Source organism: Ammospiza caudacuta, chromosome 12 (genome assembly GCF_027887145.1).
Source record: "Ammospiza caudacuta isolate bAmmCau1 chromosome 12, bAmmCau1.pri, whole genome shotgun sequence".
Lineage (NCBI taxonomy): Eukaryota > Metazoa > Chordata > Aves > Passeriformes > Passerellidae > Ammospiza > Ammospiza caudacuta.
This window is the reverse complement of record NC_080604.1, coordinates 5,002,885-5,015,096: the sequence shown is the minus strand read 5'-3', so window position 1 is coordinate 5,015,096 and position 12,212 is coordinate 5,002,885. Positions and strand designations below refer to the sequence as shown.

The 12,212-nt window shown below is 40.6% G+C and overlaps 1 protein-coding gene across 1 annotated transcript in view; it reads left to right on the top strand.

The window, feature by feature from the left end:
- Window positions 1-12,212, top strand: part of ATP2B2 (ATPase plasma membrane Ca2+ transporting 2) — a 403,728-nt gene that overhangs the window by 92,924 nt on the left and 298,592 nt on the right. Inside the window, exon 2 of the mRNA XM_058813217.1 lies at window positions 6,693-6,744. The gene's annotated coding sequence lies outside the window, so the exon portion shown is untranslated. The remainder of the gene's footprint in view (window positions 1-6,692; window positions 6,745-12,212) is intronic.

Genomic DNA, 12,212 nt, shown 5'->3' with positions numbered 1-12,212 from the left:
CAGAGAGGAGGCTGAGATTTCCAGAGCTGCTGCAGAGATTTCTAATTAGAAATTGATATCAAGTTTTGTTCGGTGCTTTGAAAAGTCTTGTAGTGCATTTGCATATATTAGGGAGAGAATGGGGCCATGTTCATTAGAAAGTTGAGGAATTTAAGCTCAGCAGTACCAGTGGCAAGTGGTGGCAGAAATATTTGCTATTTCATAATGGCTACAGTGGAATGAGTGTTTGGGCTCTGGTGTGATTGTTCTGCTCTTTGGGAAGATGTGAAGGGTTATAAATGAGTTGAAACAGCTTCTGCACAGGGCTGGGATAATGGAACTGTTCCTGGCTGCTGAGTTTAAGGCCACTGAGGGAGAATGATGGACTCCTCCTTCCCAGAGCCAGTTTCATTCCAAAATGCTGCCTAAAAGCAGATACCTGTTGGTGCCTCTGCTCACTAAACCTGTCATTCACTGGTGCAAGTGAGCAACTTGTATTTTGGGCTAAATGAAGTTCTTTGCCTTGTGGGTTTGCTCATCGCCAGGAGGAGCCCCTGCCTTGGAGGCTCTGCTGTTCCTAAAGCAGGCACACAAATCCCATTTCCAGTGGCTCTGCAGGGACAGCAGTGAGGGATCACTGCTGGGAATGCTGGAAAAGCAGCATGGTGTCAGCTCTTGACTCCTGCTCTCAGATCTAGGAAAAGATGTGGTTTTCCCAAATAACCCCCCCGTTTTTCAAGCATGATTTATGTTTTCTCAGATTTTATAAGATGATTTGGTTTTGAATCAGTTTTTATGGGGTGTTTATTGCACAGCCTTAAACTGTCCAAAAGTGTTATTGGATCCTGGAGCTGATCTCTGGGAGAAAAGATTCACATATATTGAATACAGCTGTAAAGCTCTGTAACATCACAGACTTATTATCTGAGGATTCTTCTGGCCCAGATAATATCCTAGAATCAGAAAGCCAAATTATTAAAGGAATTGGCAATAACTGCAGTTTCTGAAGAGCTGGTAAAAACAAACTGTGAAGGAGCTTGCAGATAAGCTGGCTCATAATTGTATCACAGTCTTTGATAGTCAAGTTCTGCTACAAATCCAGCCCCATTTGTTAGAAATAAAGAGAATATTTAGAAAATTTATGTCTAATATGACTGAGGGAAAGCTATTACTGTGCCTTTTGAGCCACTGCATTTTCTTATAACCAAAACAATTTCAGAAGAACAAAAGTCCCATCTCCTGGGATATGAGCAGTGTGCAGGCAAACGAAGGCTGAACATCACCCAGAGTCCTTTGAAATAGCTTTGATTCCAGCACTTAAAATCTTAAATCCCTGTTTCATTATTTATTTTGAAGCGGAATACCTCTAGGGAACAAAATGTTTATTGCCTGATAGACCCTTACATGGTGGTTTTATTTTTCCTGTTTTAAATCTATAATAGTTGACCTTAGGATAAAATAGGTGCACCAGCACATCTTAAGCCATTAACCACACCAAAGACAGTGCAGATCAACATCTAAATCACACTGTACCTAAAGAAATTTGAACCAAATTTGTCTGGATTTATTATGTGATTTTGGTAGAGTTGCTTCTTAATGTATTTTATGTTCAATTAACATACACAATAGTCATTTTATTAAATACTTGGGGACTGAAGTCACTGAAGTTTCTTAAGTGGAGAATACCTTTTTTTATCATCCAAACTCTGCGCCTCTAAAATAAAAACAAGGTAAAGAAATACAAAAAGAGGGGAAACCCCACCCAACAGAAAACCCCAAGCCAAAACCCAATCCTAAATTTTTTTTGCCCTTTCCACCATCAGAGTAACATTTTCATTGCCCAAAGTTCCCCAGAGAAAGTCCCCAGCACACTGGGGTGTGTCAGTCAGGACTGCTGTGTGACAGAGGCGCTGCTGGGACATGGCACAGAACATTTTTATCCGCAGCTCTGCTGGTCCCTCGTTCCCACCAGCCCAGGCCATTGGTGGAGGGAGGGCATCACTCACGTCAGTGTGCAAACAGAACACATGGGATGGTTTGAAATAACCATCCAGAACTTCCATCACCAAGCAGAAAAGCTGTGTCGTCTGTTTGGTGCCTACAACCCTTTTCTAGCTCCAAGAGTGACTCAAGGTGCCTGGGATGCCACTTTTACTTTAATGTCAGTAAGTTTGATAAAAGGTTTGCATGTTCCAAAATCTGAGTGCTGTGGGGAAACATTTCCAGCTCCCATTTCCAGTGAGGACTTGACTGAGGGTCAGAAGAACCCTTCAAAAGAACATCTTTTGGTAGAACAAAGGAAGCCATCCCTGCTGATTTTCAGCTCTCCACCTGATGAGAGCTGACAGAGGATGTGGCACAGCCCCTGAGAGGCTTTGTGCCTTTCTGCCTGACAAAAAGAGCTGCCACGGTGGCTGTCAGGTTTGTTTTGTTGTGCTGTAACTACAGATTCTGAGATCCTGGGGAACTATAGGGAGAATGGGATGCATTTCACACTGGGAGCTGAACTCGGAATAATGCTGCCCTTGTGAAAGATGGGAGCGTTTGAAGGTGTGGCAGAGGTGTGTGCCACTATTGCAGGGCGGTTTAGGGGAAGACAAAGCCCTCAAAGTGACCATTTAATTTAAAAGCAGTGATTTGTCCTCCTTCCATGCATCGTTTGTGATGCATTTGCCAAGATCACTGTGGTTTCTCTCCTGTTGTCCTGTCTCTGGCATTCAACCCTTGTGACTTCATTTCTCCACCAGCTTGAATTGAAACTGGGCAGTTCATGATGGGCTTTTTGCTGATTCCACACTCATTCCATCTTCAAACATGAGTGAACTTTGTCCTGGGAAGCCAGGGCCAGGTGGAGCAGGGCTTTGAGGTCTCTTGCACTGCGCAGGATGGAAGCAGGGCCAGCAGGACACTTTTCCTCCTGGAGATGTCCTAACACAGCTGACTTTTATTTATCCCTCCTTCACCCAAAGGTCTGCCAGCTTTTATATTAACAAAAGTGCTATGCTTGATTCAAAATCTCCATCCATGCTCATTTTAATAAATTCAATTTGTTTTGTTTATCTTAAGAAATGGTACTGTACAGCAGCAGCACTTGAGGACATTTAGAAAATATAAAGAAATTCAGTGGTGATGCAGTGAACATGTTTCTGGAATTTGCTGTAAATTGAAAAACCCAGCAAACTAACCAAGCTACAGTTTTAATTTTGGCTTTGTTCAGTGTTATGCCAAATACATTATGCTCACTAAAATTTAACAAAATCATACAGATCTTAGTGATCATTCTCAATATTTATATAAATGTTGTGTTGATGAATGACACATGTTTTCCAGCTGTACCTCATCAATTTGTGAATCAGGATAAGAATCTCTCATTCCAGCCTTTGCAAATCCCATCTTAGGTATCTTTTGTGAGCAGAATAATTTGGGTTGGAAGGGACCTTTAAGACCATCCATTTCCAGCCCCCTTCCATGGGCAGGGACACCTTCTTTGTCCACTGGCTGAAAAGGTGCAAATCAAATAAAGGAAATAATGGAAAATCTTAACTATCCGACTGCAAGGGTGCACATACTGAGTAGTGGAAAATCCTGCAAGTGGAAAAGCTCTTTTTAGGTGTTGGAATAATTGTATGTTGCTCGAAACACGCCTAGAACAGTTTAAACTTTATTAAAGAGTGTTGCCAGATTTTATCACTGCAGTCATGCATATAGATCAGTGATCCCTGAGCAGCACTGTGAAATGTGTGAATGAGGTGCACTTGCTAAAAATAACCCTACTGAGTGCTGCTCCTAATTGCCACAGAATCCTGGGGAAATGATCCCATTTCAGCAGCACAAAATTGACTTTAAATGTTTGACTGCAGCATGACATGTGGGTTCTCAAAGATGATATTTGCTAGACCTTGGTCATCAGCAGTTAAAAATGAAGCAAACAGTCACCATCAGATTCTACTTGGAGCTGTTGTAGTTCTGTTCTTGTGTCACTTTGGGTTCTGGTTGTGTGGAAACACCTGGCAGGGCTGCAGCTCTGGGCTGGGAAAGGCTGGAACTGCTCTGACTTACCTTGTAAAGAAAAGAATTTGTCCAGTAGCCCCAAATATAAAGAAAAGTATCTGTGAATTTGTTTTTAAAGTAAATAAGAAGTTCTCAGGATGTTTGGCAGCAGCTGAGCATCCCAGAGCTGACTGACAGACGGAGAAGTGATCCTTTTGTTTCCCTCCCCTTTTAGAAGTTTCTTTTAATGCTTAATCAAGTTTCCCCCATGCCCTTGTACCCCAAAGAGAATCTATTTTCCTTTTCATAGGAAATGAGTTTGTTGATGAAGAACCCACAATTGCTACCTATGTGACTCTTCCAGATTTCTGGCTATTGGAGAAATTGGAACTCATCTATTTTGTTATAATTTTGTCACATATTTTTGTTATTATTCCATCTTCGCTTTAGGAAGGTGAAACCTTTCCCTCATCAAAACTAGTCTTAAAAATCACTAAGATTCTTTTCTTTCTAGCAAATTCTTTGATTATCCATTTCTATATGGTTATTCATATTTTTAGGCAGCTGCAGCAAATGACAGATTTGCAGGCACACTGAATTTCTGCTCCAGCAAGGGTTTAAGCTATTTAGGGAAATGAATGAAGCACAAAGGTTTTTATTTAACTATAAATTTTGTATGACTTTAATTTTTTTTCATGAGTGACTGGCTTTCTTACATCAAACTCCTTCACAGGGAATTTTACAGCAATAGGCAGTACCTTTGACAATTATAATTTTCTAAAACTCTGGGAAAGCCAGATGAAAGAATAAATAAATATTGATCTGGCTGGGGTTTAAGTAATCCCTGATTAAAGTAAAAATGCATTTTAAAAGTAGCATTGATTACTCCTGGACTCTGGTTTTGTTATCCTTCCCAGGCTGAAAATGTTGAGTCTTTACAGAGTCAGAGAAATATATTGAGAATACCAATGAGACATTTATTTTATTTTATCACCCCAGTGTTTGAGCACTTTTATGTTATCCTCTGAATTTATACACAAAATCAATCTCACAGAAGTGGGACAACTTTACTGCTGAGGCAAAGGGGAGCAGGAGGTTTAAGGACACACCTGTGCTGCTGGGCACAGTTTTTACAGCTTAGGCCTCCAAGGGTGGGAGTTGGAACTGGATTTAGCCAGGACAGAGCCGTGTTCCCATCTCTGCCTGCATCCAATCCTGCTGGGAGTCCCCTTCTCATTCATTTAATCAACTTTGTGCCATTTCCATCCCCTCTGGCAGAGATGTTCTGACTTGCTGTACTCCAAAGCCTTTGGGTATTTGGGTATTTCCCCCTGCTGTGTCTCCTTGTTTGCTGTTTGATTCCTGGAGTCACCTGCTGATTTTTGGGACTGGTATCCAGTAGAGGGATTGCATTCTCAGCTCCTGGACAAGATGGACTTGCTGTTTGCTCAGCTCCAGTCTTGTGTGTGCAATTCAGAGTGAGAGAGCTCTGGTTTTTAGCTGTTTTCATGTGTTCCCACAATGGGGAATCTCTGGGATAAATGTGCTAAAGAGATGTTGGTAGCCCAGGTGGTGGAACAAGATGTTTGGCTTGGAACTCCTGCAAGCACTTCTGTCAGCTTGGGATGGCAGAGAGGTATTTTTATCGCTTGTAGCGCTTACACAGCACTTCAATCAAGTGGGTTAGGCTTGGTTTGGTTTTGTTCTGGCCAGATTCCAATTTAATTCATGATGTATCACCTCCCTAAGTCAGCTTTGCCTCCCAGATAAGTCGTGTTGTCCTTTTCATTTCTGGCCGGGCATTTGCGCGGCAGAACCCAGAGACTGGGAATTCCTTTCTGGCTCTTAATAACACGAGGTCCATTCTGTTTGTGCATCCCTCTGATGCTCTGAAGTGCTTTGAGGGGTTGGGAGAGAAACTGCTGTTGAATCCCTGTGTCCTGGAGCTCTGGGAGGGCTGGCACTGCTGTGTTCCTGCATCAATCTGCTGGTTTGGGAGGGAGACATTCCCCAGGCAGCGCGAGGAGCTCTGCTGAACTCATTGTTTGGCAAGTTGTGTCTTGACAAATGTGCTGCACACAGGATTCTGTCTCTGCTGACGTGAAATCACCCCCAGAAGGGCTTGAAATAGAATCTTTGTTGAAAATTTCATCCTGGCATTAGATTTGTGACACCTGCGAGTTTGTCCTGATGTAATTCTTGGAAGAGATGTTTGTTTTCATCTCCAACAGGAAGGGAGGAAAACTTTCATGTGCCCTGATTCATGCTTGTATTTATTCAGTAAACATTTTCCCCTCAAGATATTTAATTCTGAGAAAAATTGTGGTTATCAGTTTTGTTGAATGCTTGTAGACCTGAATGCTACTACAAAATAATTGTAAGTGCTAACAAGCATGATGGCTTTTGTGTGTATTGTTAGTTAGAATTTTCTGGAATTAAGCAATACTAAATGCTTCAATTCTATTGGAAGGTGTGTAATATATTATTTTTTTTAAGGTGTGTTATACTTGATTTTTTTAAGAGTCACTTTTAAATTTTCTGTTATGGAATAACACAAGAGAGATGAGCTTAATTTTATTAATTGTGCAATAAATGCATTTGGATTTAAATGGAGCTGCTTTTCAATGATTGAACTGCCTTTCTCTTTGATTTCGCATTCATTATAATGATTATTATTTAAATTTCCCAAACATAAACGGGTTTTTTTTCTTTGTTTTTAACAGGTCTTGCATGCTGTGACACAAAGATCTCCTCGCCTGGTGCACTATGTTCATGGTGAGCCTGATCTCCTCCTGTTGTTCATGTTGCCATTCCAGGGATTATTATATCAAAGGGGTATCATGTTATTTTAGCAACTAATCATTTGAAATCATCATAAACACATGGGAATGAGTTTAGTCTTTGTTTTTTGCTGAACTAGTGACAAATCTCCAGTTTTCTACAACATCCAGTGCAAAATGAGTTTTAAGAACCTGAGAAGGATCTGATAATGGCCTCAAAGTTCCAGTGGTCTTGGTCAAAATTGCAGATAAGGCAGGATGGGGCCAGTTTTGTAGTTTCAAGCAATCAGTGACATCAGAATTCCTGCCAGGAATCAGAATTCCTGCAGATTTCCTCTCCATGAGGAGATCTGCAAACAGCAACACAACAGGCCCAGCCTGGGTCCAGTGAATCCCATTTTGTCCTGGTTCCAAACCCCCAGGCTCTTTAGCTATGCTAAGGAATTCTCTGTGGCTGCCAACTTTTTGGCACTTCTTAAAATAACTCAGTTAAATATATTTCATAAACTCATTTTGTATAGGCAAAAGAAGCCCCTGTGCTGCTCCTCAGCAGCACATGTTCCTTCTCCTTCCCTTCTTCTCAAAATATTAGCAAACTGCCCCTTTTATAATGATATGAAAATAAACCAGCTTTTGGGATTAGGCCTCACATTTATCAAAAGGTTTCCTACTGTGTTCTGCTTTCTTTTTTTTGGTCTTTTTTTGAGGGGTTAAGTAGCAAACACCTTCTGCTGTGTTTCTGGGTTTATTGATACATATTTTTAAATTGATTATTTTCCCTCATGGTTTTAACTGGAAATAAGTGATCTTCATGTGGCTCCAGTGTTCTTTTCTTCTTTTTTTTTTTTTTTTCTCCATTTAAATTTTTTTTATTTCCTAAGTTCTCCCTTACATATGCCTCAGGATGTTTGAGCTGCTTGGTGACCTCCACCTCTGAGAGCAGAAGTTAATAAACAGCTTTCCCTTGCTGATGGGATTGGGGATGGCAGAGGAGTGGCCAAGGCTTTAAGGGACACGGATTTTTAATATTCTTCCCCAGTTCACCTCAGCTGAGTCCTCCATTGGGATCTGCCTCATGGAGATGTTGGGGTAATCAGTGGCCACGTTCAGCTGAGATTCCTGGTGTTTCTGGGAGCCATCAGTGTGCTGTGGCATCCTGGGACATCCATTGGGGTGTCAGGAACCATGCTCAGCTCCCAGAGGAATCCTTTCCCCTGGTGAGGGGCTCTGGGCAGCTTTGGGGTCATGGCAGGGACAAGCCCTTGCTCAGTTGCACATCACTAGTGTGGGAAATTGAGGGGTTTTGAATAGCTGGCTAATGTGATTAAGTAGAAGTTGTTTATTGTTTACATTATACACATATTTATAGATACTAAGTACTAAGTACACACTTTCTGATTACTGCTTTAGTCTTTTTCACTCATTTTCTGCCTGTATTTCTCAGAGTAATGATTGGTTACAGTCCAGGTGTTTCACAGTCCTCTGTTATCTAGTTCTTGTGGTCTTGGCATTCAGTTTCTCAGCCACTTCTTCCTTAATTTAGTACAGAAATTTAGAACAATTTATGTTCTAATAGCCTTGATGAATTCTTGAGGCTTTGACAACAAACTTAGAAGCAGGCTGGCTGGTGCACACTGTGGCCTAACCCTTGCAAATACATTGCAACTCATCACATTTAATTACTCAGAGCTCTGCAAAGGGAGATGATTCAAGAACAAAAGCTTAACATCTGTCAGGGCTTTTAATGCCAACATTATTTTTTTTTCTTTTTGGTGTAGTTTTCTACATTTTTCTGACATTCTAGCAGCTTTTCCATGTAATTCATGACTTTTCTCCCACATTGTGCTGTCCATGGTGATCTTTGGAGCAGTTCTGCAGGTGCTTGCTGGAGGTTTGGAAAGGCTCTGAGGATCCAGAACTGACTCTGAATTTAATTAATCTGGGAGCCCCAGAGAGACAGTTAATGGCTCCATCAATAACTTCCTCATACTCTCATGTTTAAAATATTGGACCAGTATTTTGAGGTAGGTTAGGAGTGTCCTTCATTTTGGGGTCCCCTGCAAGCCCTGCAGATGTTCTCTGAAGCACAGTTTCCTCATTTTCCTTGCCACAGTTACTGCAGAAGACCCCAAGTTTGGCATTGCTTGGCTAAAATATTTTTTACAACAAATACAATAAACCATTGGCATCTCAAGGGCTTACAGTTAAATTTTAGTAATGCAAATTGCTTCTGAGTCAGGCAAGTCTAACAGTGTTATTGTTTGTCTTTTAAAAATACATTTTATCAAGGCTAGCACAAACCCCCACATGAATTGAACTACAACTTTTTCTGATTTTGATGAAAAAAAAAAACCATTTTATGATGTTCAATCTTTCTGTAATGATGTTGAGAGGGAGAAAATTATGATTAAAACAGAGTATTAAAAATTCTGCCCACAAAATAATTTGTGAAAAGGAATTGCAAATCCAGTGGCAAGAAATCTTTATAGCCAGATAAAACTGCTTGGGGCTTCCTTTTGTTTCTAATTTATATTCACAATAATGAATGAGGATAAAGTAGCAATCAGAGACATCAATTAAAACTATCAATACAATTGGTTTTAAATCAGTTACCCGTCCATGCTTTTGGAAATACTGCAGCCCAAGTTTTGTGATTGGATTCTATTGGCAGAGTTCTGTCCTGTGTGAAGAACTGGTGCAAATAGAAATGGCTTTTCAGGGAATCAAGGGAAAGCCACACATCTACACCATAAACACACAGTTAATCTTTTATTATCTAACATATATTCACTCTAGGTGATCCTGAATTTTTCAAAATAGTTTTATCAGGTCAAGTTGGCACTTTCTTTGTGCAGTCCCTGGTTTCTTAGGGGATCCCATGGCACCCTGAATTTGAGCTGGCATTGTCATTCCCCTCCTGGTGTGAGGCTGATCTGATCAATGTGGGCACTGTGATGACTTTGTCATCTTTTGTCTGCTGTAAATTGTTATCAGATTTTTCTTGTAAAATGCAGTTTATATTGCTGAATACAGAGGGAATAAAGCATTGCTGAGGCAGAGTGGTTCCTCTACTGCACATTCCCCTTGCTGTGCCCTTTCCTTGGCTTCTTGTGGCAGGATGGGGCTCAGAACTGACCTTTAGAGAAACACTGAGTATAAATAGGAGCTTTTGAACTTCTGCAGAGATGGGCTGTGGATTGCAGGTGTTCATAATTAGATTAATTTGCAGAGTAGATCAAGCCAATGAAGGAGGCATGGAAAACTGATGGAGGGCTTATCAAATTAGCTAAGTAGAGCAATTAATCAGACAGGGCTTAACTGTTTGGTTTCTATTTTTTGGTTATCAGCTGGAGCACTTTGCTTTCAGCTTGCATTAAAGAAGACACTGAGTGCAAGGCTGTGCTTGGGGAGACCCTTCCCTCCTTGTGTCCCTGTCACCCCTGTGTGTAAGGTGGCACCATCAGGGATCCATTGGCATTCCCAAGGCACAGAGCAGCCTCCTCTCAACCAAATAATTTTTTTAAGTGTTCAGCATTCTCTGTGAAAATACCAACAAAAAAGCACCAACAGTGGGCATGAGATTTTATCTAACCAGTAACTTGTCAGTGAAAGGGATCAATAGGCAGCTCCTCAGGAACTTCTGGCTCCAGTATGGTAACAATTATCTTAAAGGTATTTAAAACCACCTTAGAATGATGATTCTAACAAGTTGTTTTTATTCTAATTGAGTTTACCCAGTTGGGGGAGCATTATGAATATTGACACTTTTTTTTTTGTTCTTCTGATTCCATTTGTAAATTATTTGGTATTTTTAGGTGGACTTTTCCTGCCTTTCACTGCAGGAATAAAAAGAGGTTTCCATAATATTATCCCAAGAGTACTTTTCCTCATTCATTTCACAATAAACCTCTCTGGTAGCTGTCAGATTTGGCCCTGAGAAATTTCCCTGAGGCCCCAGAATGCTGACATGGAATAGGGGGCAGAGATCTCTCTCCAGACACGGCCCTCCCGCTTCCCTTTTCCTTCTATTCAAGAGGTCAAATAATTTCTTTTCCCACATCCACAATGAGTCCTAAAGCACGTCAGAAAATGGGGAAGAATGGAAATTAGCACTTCTTCTTCCAAAGCTGAAGAAAGATGATCTGATGAGAACAAGACCTTCCTTCAGATCTCCCTAAATGCTCAACTGCCTCTTGTGTAGAGGTTAAATACAAGTTTAAGATCATTCCTTGTGCCTTCACTTAAAAAATACCCAATGAACATTCTGGCACATCAGCTTTGGGCATTTATATTTAGGAATCTTATTGCAACTTAAAATGCTGCTGTAAAACTGCTTTCTGCTCTCTGTAAGTCTTCAGCCATTTTATCTTAAATATCCAGAAATGAAAATCTTAACCAGGGTTATCAACTTGGGTCAAGCTTTGAAATCCCTTTTAAACATTTTGAGTGATATTTTTCATGCCCTTAACACTGAATACTTCAAACCCCAAAATGTCTTGTGCTTAAGAGTTCTTTTGAAAACTGCAGAATCCTTGAACGGCTGAAGATTAAGAGGAGTTTTTTTGGTGACTATTTCAGGATTTTTTTATAGATTGATAATCATGTTTGCCTTAGGAAGATAAAGGATAGATCTAAAGGCTGATGCCTGAGATCTGTAAGCTGCATTTTCTTTTATATCTCTGGAAAAGTAGTCTCTGATTTTTCTGATGAATTTCTGTCTCTTGCCTTGATTTTTGAATCACTGAAAATAAGATACAGCTTCTGTTTTAACCAATATGGGAAACTGCTAAAAAGCCTGTAAATAGGAGTAATTAACACCCACCTCCAACGTTTCCTTTTCCTGCTAATTTAAATACAGGATTTCTAGGTCTAAAAGCATGTGAAGATAGTTCAGACAACATATATGTGGTTTCAACATGCTTGAATCCAGTCAGTTCTTCCTTGGGAAGGCTGCAGGACTGTGCTAAACATGACCTAAATTACTCTGGTAGTGATATAAACCCAGGAACAATCTCATGTGTTTATTTGGAGCCTGTGAGCAGCCCAGATACCTGGATGTGACTGATAAATGGATCAATAGAGAGGGAGGAAGGATGGATGGGCTGGAAAGCTGAGCATTGCTCCTCAAGAGCTTGTTCTTGTTCAAAACCCTGAAGTGCAAACTCAAGGAGGGTATTTTGCTTTGTGGAGGCTTGAATTAGTCGGTTCTTTTATCAGTCTGTCAAACATTATCTGACTGTTTCTCTCCTAAAATACAGTCTTTGTGGGAAAATGTTTCTTGTGGTGCTGGTATCAAGGTTTAAACCCACTAATAAGACATGATCTTAGATAATAAACCATAAATACTGGTGTGCTGTAAGCTCTGTTTGTGCATTCACAGTCTGGGGGGGCTCAGTTCACTGCCCCACTCTGAAAAAGCAGCAGCAGCATTTCCCACTGTGAGCATGGAGCGGCTCCCACAGC